The sequence below is a fragment of the Ursus americanus genome, chromosome 1, assembly GCF_024610735.1.
Source record: "Ursus americanus isolate L20-20 chromosome 1, mUrsAme1.1.p, whole genome shotgun sequence".
Taxonomy (NCBI): Eukaryota; Metazoa; Chordata; class Mammalia; order Carnivora; family Ursidae; genus Ursus; species Ursus americanus.
Genome location: NC_142127.1, coordinates 51,496,385 through 51,510,496, shown reverse-complemented (window position 1 = coordinate 51,510,496; position 14,112 = coordinate 51,496,385). Strand labels below are relative to the sequence as shown.

Genomic DNA, 14,112 nt, shown 5'->3' with positions numbered 1-14,112 from the left:
CTTCCAGAGCCATGTTGAATAAAAGTGCTAAGAATGGACATACTTGTCTTGTTCCTGATCTTAAGGGAAAAAGCTCTCAGTTTTTCAGTATTGAGTATGATGTTAGCTGTGGGTTTTTCATATATGGCCTTTATTTTGGCCTCTTTTTCTTAATATTTAAATGTTCCTTATATTCCTCATATTACAGATTAGCCTGTATCTGTGATAAATGTTGCAAAGTTTTTCTCTCACGTGCTACCATTTTTTCTTTTCTTTCTTTCTTTCTTTTTTTCTTTTTTCTTTTTTTTTTTTTTGCCATAGAACAGGGTTTTTAAAAATGCTGCTGAATTTACCAATATTTTCTTTTATTGCCTTTGGATATTTTATTTTTCGTTAGAAAGCCTTTATTTGGGAGTTGGGCTGGGCTTGGACTGGGTTCCCATGCATCTTGATGTCCTAAGTCTCTCCCTTTTGTGAGACAAAGTAGTGAGACTTCTTTTCCCTTCTGCCAGGGAGGTAATGCGGGTTGTGAGTTGAGCCAGTCTGATTGGTTTTTTTCACCTGTTTCTCCTCCAAGAGGTCCCCATTGCCTCTCTTTGACCGAAGGAATCCTGGTCGGGGAGGGTTACAGACACTTAGATCTCATTGGGGAGGATGAATGTCACATGATAGAGAACGCTGCCCCATATCTTCTCTTTTCTTTTCTTTTTTCTTTCTTTCTTTTTTTTTTTTTAAGATTTATTTATTTATTTATTTGACAGAGATAGAGACAGCCAGCGAGAGAGGGAACATAAGCAGGGGGAGTGGGAGAGGAAGAAGCAGGCTCCCATCGGAGGAGCCTGATGTGGGGCTCGATCCCAGAATATCTTCTCTTTTCTATAGAAGCAGGTACCCACAGCTGCCCTTGGCTTGTATAGGGTTTGGGAAACTTTCCCCACACCTACAGTGTAAATAAATCCAACTATTTTTCCTTCTAATACTTGTGTGGTTTCATTTTTTTACATTTACATTTCTGATCCATTTGGCATTTATCCCGGTGGATAGTAAGAGGTATGGGTCCAATTTTCTCATAGGCAAGGTGGCCCCGTGGAGTGGGGGTGGGATGACGAGGGGAAAATAGTCGGTGATCCTTCTAGTCGGAGCCACTAGGTGGCACTCATCTAGATTCATTTCTGTGGAACTGTAGGAGGAAATGCTTTAAGTCTTCAGAAGAAAAAGGAAATGACTCGCTAGGTTTAATTGGCCAAGAGGAAGCCCCAGTGGGAAGTTCCCCTCCATCCACACAATTTTGACTTCTATAGTCAGGCTCCGTGCTTCTTTGCCCTTGTTGGAAAATATCACTTCCTCCACATCACTGTTTCCTACCAGGAGGGCTTGTACTCGCAGAGACTGCCTTTGTGGTGAGTGACTCCAGGCTCTGGGGTAAGGCTGTGGGGAAAGGAGTCAAAGAGAAGTCAAGATGGTCACTGCCCCGACCTGTTCTTCTTGGGGAGCCTGGACCTGGGAGTGACAAGACCACGGTTCCTGTCCCAAAGCTACAGCCAACTGACCCTGTTTCTATTCCTCAGTGTCCTCATCTGTAAAATGGTACAACAATGCCTTCCTTACCCATGTGCCAAGGATGTCAATGGGATCGAAGGATACAAGTAGAAATGTGCAGGGAGAGTAAAAAACACTGTGCAAGTGTGTTTTTATTATCATTACGGTCACATTTTATCGTATGTGAGTATATCTCTATGGAAGCTACAGTGGTCATAAGAACTTGTATTTCTAGGGTAATTTGCTGTTGATAAGGTGATTTTTTTGTGTATCCTCTCTCTTGTGCAAGCAACACAGCCTTAGTGAGAAATGGACTTGGTTAGCTTTAAAAGGACTGCCAAAGTAGAGACCGTAGCAGGCGGTCTAGGACAAGCTTTCCTCTCAGCCACCAAACCCCCAAAGTTGTGTGCAGAAGAATTATATATCTGTATGTTTTTCACAGCTTGTATCAGGTTACTAAAGGGGTTCGTAGTTCAAAAGTGGTTAAGAATGACACCCGAAAAAAGGAGCCCAGCCAGGCCCAGGGCCTCCTCCCCATTTGGCTTCTATAAAGACCGAACTGGTTCTAGTCCCTCCCCACAGATGAGATTTATGGCTCCTGATCTCACTTCTTACCATAGCTGGTCTGGAGAGAGAGAGAAGAGAGATGGGGGAAGGATCTAGAAGGGGTGTGGAGTGTGTAGAAACCAAAGATGAAACTTCGAGGCGGTGGCCACTCAGCAAATAGGTCAGAAAACAATTTTGTGTTGTAAAACTCTTTGTCATGCCACAGTGGTCTTCTTTCTGTTCCTCAAATGTGCCAAAGCCGTTCCTACTTAGGGCCTTTTGCAGAGGCGATTTTGATTATCTAGAATGTCCTTGCCCTCGCTCTTCTCCTGACTGGCTCCTTCATATCAACTCCAGTGTCACTTCCTCAGAAAAGTCCTTCTGATCACACAATTCCCCCAGCCCCCCAGCACCAAGTATCTTTCAAGAGCACTTATGACCACGGGAAATCATCTTTTTTATTTGCTTATGTGTTTGTCGTCTGCACTGCCCACCCACCATCCCGCGGAGTGAAAGCACCTTTGGGCAGGAATAACATGTTATTGCCAGAGGCTACAACACTACCCGACACAAGGCAAGTACCCAACACATGTTCACTGAGTGGCTATGTGTCATAAAAAAGGAACCGTGTTCTTGTTAGAAAGTGCCGTGTCAGCATCTTGGATTCTTTTTTCCTCAGTGCCAATGTCAAAGTCCTCAGGTCCATGTGTATGTTCTACTTCTGAGAAACGTCTCCTGTATCCCACCCCTGATCCCCCACGGCTGCTGCTCGGTTGCCTGGGTACTATCAGCCCTGCACCTCTCGCCCTGCTGCCCAAGACTTTCCAGAAACACAGGTGTCCCTGCCCCAGCTCTGCACCCTCCTCCCTTGCTCCCATTCACCCCCACTCCTGGGACAACCAAGCCCTTAATGTGTCTTCCTGGCCTTTCTTGGGGCTGAATCAGTGCCCTCCCCATAGTAACTCCAAGCTTTGCTTTTGCAGTCCACAGATCTTGCCTCTCTCATGAGTGGAGCCCAAGCGAGGCAGAGCAGGCAGCTCCTTGGGAATCTCGGGAGAAGACGGAAGTGTCTGCCCCTGAGGGGCTTCCGAAGGCAACAGGGGGATGCGTGCCAGAGAGAGCTTACTGGGATGTCTCAGGAGATCAAACCCGCTCCCCCCACCAAGGGCAGACCTGGGCCCTTCGACAGCTCCTGGGGGGCCCGTGGGCCAAGATGCTGGGGCTGGCTGCCACAAACCAGTGCAGCCCTTGGAAGGGCTGGAACGGAGCTGCACCCGGGCGGCTGTCCCTGCCCCTGTCCCTGTCCCTGTTGTGCAGAACGGATAGTGGTACAAGGGTAGCAGGTGGTTGTCGAGTAACTTCAGAGGAGAGAATGCAAACCCAGTGAGACAGAAGCTCTTGGCTTTGGTGTGGGAACAAATACTGACCGCAGTTGATGCTGTGGCCCTTCTCTTTCCCCAGCTGTTGCCAGGTGCGGCGGGCAGGGGTTAGCAGGCTGCTGCGTGCTCCCCAGAAGAACCCCCGTTGGACTGAAGTGGGAAAACGTGACGCAGGCTGTTCAGGTAACGATGTTTAGAGACCTTTCTTATGAAAGACGTTCTATTTCCTGCGCGTTATTGCCATTGCAATATTTCTTAAGCCCGACGTCTCAATTCATCTAGCCTCTACAGATCATTTCATCTCATACTGTATGCTAGCTCCGCCGAAAAAATGCTTTCCCCAAATGTGTCAGGTCTATTTTTAAAAAGGTTCAGTGACCTATTTCTGTAATTCTCACAGACACTGAAAGAACAGCAGAGTTTATTTAGGCTCAACTCTGTCACCAAAAAGTTACCCCCGCCAGGTGTTGCCTACAGAGGCGCCCCCTTGCTGGGCAGGAAAGGAGCGTGGAGTCCGAGGGAGATCCCGAGAGCGTAAACGCATGCGCACGCGCACTTCTCCAGTTTTGAACAGTGGCCAGATGACTACAGTCCAACGATAGCCAAACTTGACATCAGGAGATTGCTTAATAATCAACTACTTCCCAAAGAACTTGAAAAGACAATTTATAAAAGAGGAACTCAGTTCATCGACTAAAACATGGAAAACAGGTTAGCTCCTCCAGTCATCACAAAAATGAAAATTATAACAGCGCCACTGTCCAAAACTAACCTAGTGCAAGAAGTCAGGATAGTGATTACCCTTCAGTGGGGGGAGAAGGGTCAAGGGGGCATGCCAGTTGCTTCTGGGGTTGGTAACGTTCAGTTTCTTGATCTGGGTGCTGGTTACTTCGAAGTCTACTTTGTGAAAATTCGCTTATGATTTGTGTACTTCTCTGAGTGTATGATAAGTCTCAATAAAAAGTTTACATAAGAAAACCAGCTCACTTTCTACCTATTAAGTTAGATCTATATCTATATCTATATCTGTATCTATCTATCTATCTAGCCAGTGCAGCTGAAGTCATCATGAAGCTGGAATTTTCACATATTGGTGGTGGAAGCGTACATTAATACAGCCCTCTTTGGGGAGCAATTTGGCAAAATGAATTTTAAAATCTCAGAAGTGTTTGTGTTTGCGAACTGCATACTTCCACTGCTGAGACTCAATCTTTAGAAATAATCCTAAATGTCAAAAAAGGTTTACGTGCATATATGCATTGCAATGTCATTTATAATAACAAAAAAATTATAAATAGTAAAACATTGAAAGCAATCTAAATGTCCAACTACAGGGCAACAGTTAGGTGAGCTTTGATCCATGTGATGACATTTTATCACTGATTATAGTACACCAAAGTGAGCGACGACAGAAGGAAACAGAATGTAGTAAGTAGGGAAAGCAGGATATGAAATTGTAGGCACAATTACAACTATGTTTAGGGAAAAAAAGGAACACCTTTTTGCAGAGAAAATCACAAGAAGATAAAAGAAGTGATCAATATTTATGTTTGGGTAACAGGACTGTAGGCAATAGATGTTAATTTACTTTCCCATGTTTTCCAAATTTTGTTTAATGAGTCTGTATTACTTCTGTCAAGGAAGTAATGTTGAAAGAGTAAGCCATGAGCCTTCTACTCCGTCTCAGGGGTGCTGCCCCCTGCTCCCCCCAGGCCCCCTACCCTCCTGCCTAATGTCACCATCCCAGGCAGAATGAAGCATTGAAAATGATCACCTCTGGGTGGGGAACATATTGAAGTCAACTGTGCTCTTCATTCTAGCTGATGCACGCTTGGTTCTGATGGCCCAGGAAAATTCCTTAAGCTCATTACCAGGGCTACAAATGTGCCAAGGTCCTACCAAACCACGTGAAATCTGGGGGTGTTGGTGGGGGAACTATTGGCTCAAAAATTAGAAGTGTAAAATGAAAATTCACACGTTTTTGTTGTAATAACTATAAAATGTAAATTACATCAGCTCCTTTAATTGTTAACATTTGATTCCATAAAAATTTCATTAAATCTGAGAGCAATCTGTAGGTTAAATTTTTGTTATATTCAAGATTTCTGACTCCTCATGACCTTTGAGAGAAATAATAGTTAATATATGTTAAATTGCTTTTTGGTAGCAATTTACTTTAAAAAGAATACAAGATTATGAGAGATCTCTCAGAAACAGCAATATAATTGTGTCTCTTGTGGGATAGGCTGGGTTTCAGGCCTGTTTCCAGGTAGGGCAGGGTTTCCACAAGTGAGCGTGCCTGCGGCCAAGCCTTCTTGATTTCTTCCCTCAGGTAATAGCGACTATTAAGAGGCCTCCCATTCCACCCAAGCCCTGCTTCAAAATGAAAATGTTTTCACGTCTGTTCCTGGTAAACATCTCACATGGGCGCCCCAAGCCCTCCTAAGAGAAGTCTGGGCTGACCGCCAGGCCAGGTAAGCCCCTCCCCTGCCCTCTCCCCTAAGTCCCCTGCTTCCTTTCGTCAAACCACTTTCCTCTTCAGAGGGTCCTTATGTGCCTCCACCCATTGCCCTGGGAGTCATCTGAGAGCCGGGACTACTCTATAAAGATCTTTCTTAACCTCCTGACTACTCCTGGAGATGAGGATTAAATGCATGAATGACACGAAGGGGGATGGGTGGGAAGACAGATAGGCCTCAGGAGGAGGAGAGGTGGGGGTAGAACTCCAGGACAGGTGAGGCGGCTTTGGACCTCTGGGTAGGCAGAGGCACCCAGTACACATGGAGCTACCAGTCTGGAGTGCAGGGGAGGGGCTGGGATAGAGAAACCAAGTGGTGGTCACCAATATAAATGGGGTGGGGTAGGGCGGAAGCCAGTGCTATGGCTGTGAGGAGCCCACTTCAGAAGGGTGGGTAGAGAGGGGCGTGTGGGTGGCTCAGTGGGTTAAGCGGCTGCCTTCGGCTCAGGTTATGATCCCAGCGTCCTGGAATCGAGTTCCTTGTCATGGGATCCAGTCCTGCATTGGGCTCCCTGCTCAGTGGGGAGTCTGCTTCTCCCTCTGCCTGCCGTTCCCTCTGCTCTACTCTCTCTCTGTCAAATAAATAAATAAGGTCTTTTTTTTTTTTTTAAGACAGCAAGAGAGGGAACACAAGCATGGGGGATGGGAGAGGGAGAAGCAAGCTTCCCACTGAGTAGGGAGGCGGTTGCGGGACTCTATCCCAGGACCCTGAGATCATGAGCTGAGCCGAAGGCAGACGCTTAACGACTGAGCCACCCAGGCGCCCCAATAAATAAAATTAAAGAAATAAAGTGTGGGCAGAGAGAGCGCGCTGGGGGGAACCCCACCCTTGTGGGCCTGGCAGAAGAGCTAAAGACAGCAGGGGCTATGAAGTTCTCGGGTTTCCAGCAGAAAGAGGAAGAAAGCTCTACCAGGAGGCATGAGACCCCCGGAGGCCCACTGTGCAACAGTGAGCGCTTGCCCCCGTCGACTATGGCCAGGCCAAGAATTAGCCCGAAGTGAGTGGCAGAACAATGTTAAGACAAGCCCCATTTTACAGATGAGCACAGGTTGGCTGAGGAACTTGCCCAAGAACCCACAGGAAGGAAGTGCAGGCGTGGAGACGTGGCTCAGATTCCACCCCAGTGCTGGGTGGCCTCCAAGCATGACTGAGGCTGGAGAGCGTCCCTAGGAGCTGGTTACTAGAAAGCCTCTGGGCTATGAGTGTGAGGAGGGCCGCCGCTGAGCAGCTGGAGAATTGCAGAGTCCTGGAAAGGGGAAGAAAGGAGACAGGGAGGGACTGTTTCATGAAGCAAAGGGGTGTCTGCAATTTCACAAGTGTATTTGTTATTTTTCTCATATCAAGAAGCAATTGCCAGTTAATATTTTTATCATTTTAATGTCTAAACAATTACCCTAGCTGCTTCCAGGGGGTGCACGGGGCTTGAGGCTGAGAGCTGTTCCTGCTGCCACCAACATGGACAGTTTGTACCAAGTCTTGTCTTGGCCTTGATTGTCCCGACCTGAGGCTGAGAAGTCGCCCCGGGTGCCGGGCGACGATGGTGTAGGCGCTGGAGGTGGGGTCTGGTTTCCTCACCAGGGGAGGGACACTGATGACGTGGTTGCCCCCCCTCCAAGTGTTGGCTCCGTGTCTGATGAACGTAGCTGTCAGGGCCCGCAGCTTTCGTGGCCTGCGGAGTAAATGGACAAGATACTGTGGAAGGGTTTGCATCCAGCTTCCTGTTTACAGTGGGAAGCTGGGAGCTTCTGTTTCATAAGCCTGGACCAAGCAATGCACCCAACGTTCCAAAACGCAGTAGATTTCTTCTGTTCATCAGACTCATCTGTGTCCGGTTGGTTTCTTTCGTGGCCAGGCCGTTCATGACTACGAACCTGCCAGGCTGTCTGTCTGAGGGGTTCGCGTGCCTTTTGGGAAGATATCAGCGGCTGTGGATTTGCTGCTGATCGTGAAGTTTTAAAGGCTGTACCCATCCTCGCATATGAAATGTGGAAAAAGATGGAAAGGCGCAGAAAAAGAAGCATCTCTGAAAAGAAAGCAAGCATATCATAGCTTGGCCTAGACGTCTTGGGAAGGAAGAGACAAGCTTGTCACTGTTTTTTCCTGCCGACCCGTACTGACAAACCAACAACTTAACAGGCATTTACTTCTTAGTTTCTCATTTCTTAAAATAGATTCCATTTCTACAACTGGAATAGTGAAAAAAGTTTTTATTTTCTTTACGATGCCCTTTTTTCTCCTTTTTGGAGAACACATTTATGATTTTCGGGAATTAATGTAAAATCAGGAAGCAAGATTTCGTAAGCTGAGATGGTGTTTACCTATGTGCTGTTTTGCCTTTAAACAGAGTGGGGACAGTACATTATTGCAGACATGTATGTAAGATGGTTTCCTGAACAATAAGGTGTAGGAAAGGAGTAGAAGTAAATAATTTTTCTCATTAAAAAATATTACCAATGAACATAGCAATAAAAACCTAAGCGCTTCTCCATTACTCACTTAACTTCTTCCTTAATGCGGACAGCTGCTACCAAACACTGGAGGCCTTTCTGTTCCTTATTCAACATTGTGGATGTTCTTGTATTTTCTTCGTTCACAGATGCTCTTCCGGTGCTATGCTGTGTGTAGAGCCCTCTGGAAAAATGAGGAGGAAGGAGACTAGGACAGTTCTGCCTGGAGGCCTTTGCTGGAGATATTCCCTTTGTTTTGAACCCTCTAGGGGCGCCTGGGTGGCTCAGTCAGTTCAGCGTCTGACTCTTGATTTCAGCCCAGGTCATGATCTCAGGGTGATGGGATTGAGCCCCCCGTCGGGCTCTGCGTTCAGTGCAGAGTCTGCTTGGGATCCTCTCCCTCTGCCCCCTCCCCCGCTGGCTGTCTCTCTAATAAATAAAATAAAATAAAGTAAATCTTAAAAAAAAAGAAGAACTCTCTTCCCTCTGGTATCTTGGCTAACTTCCTTGCTTCCCTCAAGTCTCTCACCATCTCAGTGACACATGTCCTGACCATCCTGTAATACTGCAGCCAGCCCCCTACCCCAAACTGCAGGAGCCCCTCATCTCCCCTACCCTGCTCTATTTTGTTCTTTTCTTTTTCCGTAGCAACTGTCACCACTAAGTAATACTTTGATGCGTTGTCTTTTAAGTTTCCCACACATTCCCCCTGACTACAACAGTGCAAGCTCCTTGGAGGCAGGCGCCTTTATGTCTTGTTCTCTGACCTAATCCAGGCATCGGGAGCCAGCCATTCTGGGAGAGGGAGCAGCAGAAGCTCCAGTAATATTTTTGGAATAAAAACAGGCGCTATCTCAGTGGGCTGTGACTCCTTCATAAAACAGGAAGGGCTATAGCCAACGTTTGGAAGATGGGCAGCTTTTCCATAGGAGAGAGAAACAGGAAAGACATCCCACATAGGGGAGTGACAAGCAAATGCTAGAAGGTAGGAGAAAGTTGTCATTTGGGAGGCCCTGAGTAGACAATTCGGCAGTGCCAGGATGTATGCCATTGAATGCTGGAATAAGGGGTGTGGATTTTCTTTCATAAGCAATGGGAGGGAAGAGAAGAGGTATTTATGGAAGGGTTTTGAGCAGGGAAAGGACTTGATGCAAGTGATTTTTTTCTGAATTTATTTATTTATTTTTAGTAATCTCTACACCCAAAATGTGGCTTGAACTCGTGGCTTCGAAATCAGGAGTCATAGGCTTCTCCGACTGAGCCAGCCTGGTGCCCCAAAAGTGATAGTTCAGAAAGATTAATCTGGAGCTGGGGTGACTTTTGGGTGGGAGTGGTCCCCTTTGGGATGTTTTCCTCAATCCCCTCCCCTTGCCTTTCCCTCCTCATGAACATTCTGGGGATTTACCTTTTGCACGGTACCTCTCACCACTCCAGGTTAAACGAGAATCTGACTCTGAAGGTGTGTAGCACTTCTTAGATTTGGAGGGAGGAGCCTTTGGCTCTGCCCACTCTCCTTTCTCCAGGTGAAGTCAGGGGAGGCAGTCTCCGTGGCCTCTGGTTAGAAATGGCATGTGGCACTTAGAATGCTTCCTTCTGCTTCTCCATCTTCGAATTTGTGTCATGGTACCTAAAAGGGATGAATGAATGCTTGAGATTTCCCTAAGCAACACTGAAACCCCAAAGGAGTGAAGGTGGGGAGGCCTTTGCCCAGTACGTCAAGAACATGGACACATTTAGAACTGGGGCCTTACTACAAGTCAAACTCCAAGTGGGGTAACCAGCCCATTAGCGCAGGCCCGTGAAAACTGGCTTTTCTGCCGTCTCTACACACACACACACACACACACACACACACACACACACACGTGTGTGCACACGCTCACATACACACATTCATTGGGCCCTGGAAAGATCAAGGCCAACTGCAAAGTACCCATTCCCCAAGACTCCTAATTTATATTGGGAACTAGCTATAAAGCTCCCCCTGGTCCCCAATCTTCCCTTGCAATGATAAAGAGCATGTCACATCACACTAAATGTGACACTTAATCAAAACCCATCTTCTTTAACAAACCCTTAACCTCCAGCACATGAGAGTCACCAAGGCCAAGGGACGAGACAGGGAGCCGACTCAGGTGGCACATGCTTTGATTAAGAGGATACAGATTTCCTTTTATTTCACTTTCATCAGAGTTGTAAAATTCGAATCTATCCCCTTTTTGATTTGACAACAGCACATTTCAGTAGAGGTTGACACCAAAAAAAGATCAGGACTTGTTCTCTCTTCAACCAGGAGTAGACGATAATTTCTCTGAACTCCCTTCAGTAATGACCCTCAGAGCTTCTGATCTTCCCATAAGCAAGTTTTGCAGGGGACATGGTTAAACTGAAGCACAAACCCTCCTGGCATCTGGTTCCTTTCTTAAGTGGTATCTAAATAGCCTTAATCTCTAGGCCCTGGAAAAGACCTCCCCATTTCTGCCTCCTTTCTTGGGTCTTTTTTTCTCAGACTTAAATCCTCCAGTGAATTCTTTCGCCAGATTTCTGGGGCAGGAGATCGACTTCGCTGCCACACAGTACTTGAAAAACTTCTGGGACTCCAGCAATTGTCCCTTTCTATAGCATGAGCCATGGCTTTTTCTCATGACCTGGGAGGGATTTTGTTTTAAACTGATTTATTCACTAGCTAGAGCCCAAAAGGACAAAAGTATTTCTACCTGTTCAATCTACATTTATTGAATCTCAATTATGGATCATGGAGGCGTGATAAGAGAAAAAGATTTACTTCTGCTTTGAAGAAACTTGGAGTAAGATGTGACAATGGCATACAAAGCAGAATGGGACAAGTGGCTACAAGGCTTCCAAAGCACAGGCAGTGCATGAAGCCAGAAAGCATTAGGCACCTACTGTGTGCTGGACCCTGTCCTCGGCGCTGAGATACAGCTTCGTACATCATGGGCAACGTTCCTGCCTGCAAGGCACTTCCGTTCTAGTAGGCGCTGGGCAACATTGTCAACTTTTGTATATTCAGCTTTTGAACAACCCATACTTCGCACTTTGTATGTTGACCTTCTCCAATCATCTTTTGTAGGCTGAGTTTGAACTTGGATGCGCCTGCTGACAAGTGAAATGTAGCTGTTGCATGACGTCACAAACGGGGGCTCCGGCTCGGTTTGTGCGGTGGTAGTGCCCTTATTATTTACCAAAAAGGAGTAGAAATGTAGACAAATGAAAGTGTGTGCTATTGGTAAGACTTGTAGTTCTCATTGAATTATAACAGAGACAAAGATGGAAACCATTAGGAAAGAAAAATGCAAAATTAGAGAACCTATTTAAATGTAGAAATATCAAATATTGAGTCTAACGAAGTATAAATAGGAATTTTAAAATTTATGTTTGGTTTCCATGAGAGCAGTCTTACTTATAAAATGTTGGCAATAGCTTGGGCAGGTCTTCAGCCATAGCACTACCTCTACACATGAGGCCTTTCTTTCTACTCCAACGGACCGGGTGCTGTGGTCAGTACTGAGAAAAGACAGGCACGACCACCAACAAGACTAAAAGACAACCTACGGAATGAGAGAAGATATTTGCAAATGTTATACGCAATACAGGGTTAGTATCCAAAATATATAAAGAACTTATACAACTCAACACCCAAAAAAACCACATAATCGAAATTGAAGATGGGCAAAAGATGTGAACAGACATTTCTCCAACGAAGACATCCAGATGGCCAACAGACACATGAAAAGATGCTCAACATCACCCATCATCAGGGAAATGCAAATCAAAACCACACTGAGATACCACCCCACACCTTCAACACCAACAGGGCAAGAGGGTTCCTTTTTCTCCACATCCTCACCAACATTTCTTGTTTCTTATGTTTTTGATTTTAGCACTGTTGGTGGAAATGCAAACCGGTGCAGCCACTGTGGAAAACCATATGGAGGTTCCTCAACAAATTAAAAATAGAACTACCCTATGATTCAGTAATCACATCCTGGGTATTTACCCAAAGAATACAAAAACACTAGTTTGAAGGGATGCACGAACCTGGATGTTTCTCAGTATTATTTACAATAGCCAAATTATGGAAGCAGCCCAAGTGTCCATCAACAGATGAGTGGATAAAGAAGATATGGCATATATACACAATGGACTATTACTCAGCCATAAAAAAGAATGAAATCTGCCATTTGCAATAACATGGATGGATTTAGAGAGTAAAATGCTAAGCAAAATATGCCAGTTAGAGAAAGACAAATACCATATGATTTTACTCATATGTGGAATTAAAGAAACAAAAATGAACAAAGGGGAAAAAAGTAGACAAACCAAAAAACAGACTCTTAAGTATGGAGAACAAACTGGTGGTTGCCAGAGGAGAGGCGGGTGGGGGGATGAGTGAAACAGGTGATGGGGATTAAGAGTATACTTACTGTGATGAGCACTGAGTGATACGTGGAATTGCTGAATCACTAGACTGTACACCAGAACACCGCACAGTAAGTACGCAGGAAGAAAAAGAAAAAGAAAAAGAAAAAGAAAAAGAAAAAGAAAAAGAAAAAGAAAGGAGAGGAGAGGAAAGGTAAGGTAAAGAAAAGAAAAGAAAAGAAAAGGAAAGAAAAGAAAAGAAAAGAAAAAAGAAAAAAGAAAAGAAAAAAGAAGAGAAGAGAAGAGAAGAGAAAGAAGAGAAGAGAAGAGAAGAGAAGAGAAGAGAAGAGAAGAGAAGAGAAGAGAAGAGAAAAGAAATCAAAGAGAAAAAAAGAAAAGAAAGGACAGGCATGGCCTGGCACCAGGAAAGGGCCCTTACCTTTTACTCGAGGACAGAAAGAAAAGAAGAATATCCAGAATATTTCAAAGTAGAAGGGGAAAAAATGGTCTTCTAGCAAAAGCCTATATTTCAGCCAGAAAGAGGAGATAAGTAACACATCAAAGAATCTTCTCCTTCCCAAGACCAGGTTAAGGCTAAAGATTATGGACGGTCCTAGACTGAGAACACAGAAGTTGGTGCCAAGGGTCAGAGCAGGGAAAGAGTAAGTGTTGGGTCTGCTTTGACTTTTCTTAGGCGCCTTTTCCACGGCCCCTCAAAGGCAGTCTTCATCTTCGCAAGGGGCCTGGCAAAGCATCACCCCGATCCGTGTCTGTGCGTGAGTGGGTGCAGGATGACCCCAGCGCACAGACTGGACGGGGTGGAGCGCTGGTGGGTGAGGGCAGCGAGAGCGATGGGGCGCTGTAGCAGCAAGCGCTCGACCCGGTAGTTACTCAGTGGCCTGCGGCCTGTGTCCTACACTCCCCCCGTAGGCCCTGGAACTGCTCGTGAAACATGGCAGCACACACAGGATGCAACCACGGGCCCCAAAGCCAGCGAGAGCTGGGGCGTAGAAGGCTGCCTTTGTCCTGGGAGAGGAGCTCCTTCCCCCTTCTGGCCAGGGCGGTGCTACAGCACGTGGTCAGAGCTCCTCTGGATTAGCTTCGACTGTCCCTCTCACCTCCCTGTTGCACCCAAGAGCTAACCCCTCCCGACCATCAGGACGATTGCGAACCTCATGACAGAATTCAGTCACCATTGAGGTGAGTCAACAGGTGTGTTTGGTTCTCCTCCGAGCTTTGGTGATAAAATTGTCTGCACTTTAAGCTTTCTATTATAAATTTTTTTCAACGTATATACATAACAGTAGAGTGAATAGTACAGAG

General features: G+C 45.8%; 2 long non-coding RNA genes across 3 annotated transcripts; one reads left to right on the top strand and one right to left on the bottom strand.

Annotated features, from left to right (window-relative positions):
- The first annotated feature begins 1,245 nt into the window (after positions 1–1,245).
- LOC123794094 (uncharacterized) lies at positions 1,246–8,846 on the top strand. 2 transcript variants are annotated; one of them, XR_015724174.1, is made up of 4 exons: positions 1,246–1,379; positions 3,526–3,626; positions 5,776–5,917; positions 8,559–8,846. It is a non-coding gene; the product is annotated as an uncharacterized LOC123794094 (long non-coding RNA). The 2 variants fall into 2 exon arrangements; XR_006780128.2 differs by having other exon boundaries at positions 1,271–3,626.
- On the bottom strand, positions 6,939–11,583 carry LOC148110759 (uncharacterized). Its single transcript, XR_015724170.1, has 4 exons — positions 11,317–11,583; positions 9,815–10,036; positions 8,459–8,593; positions 6,939–7,985 (listed from the first exon to the last, which is right to left on the bottom strand). It is a non-coding gene; the product is annotated as an uncharacterized LOC148110759 (long non-coding RNA).
- Positions 11,584–14,112: the final 2,529 nt, after the last annotated feature.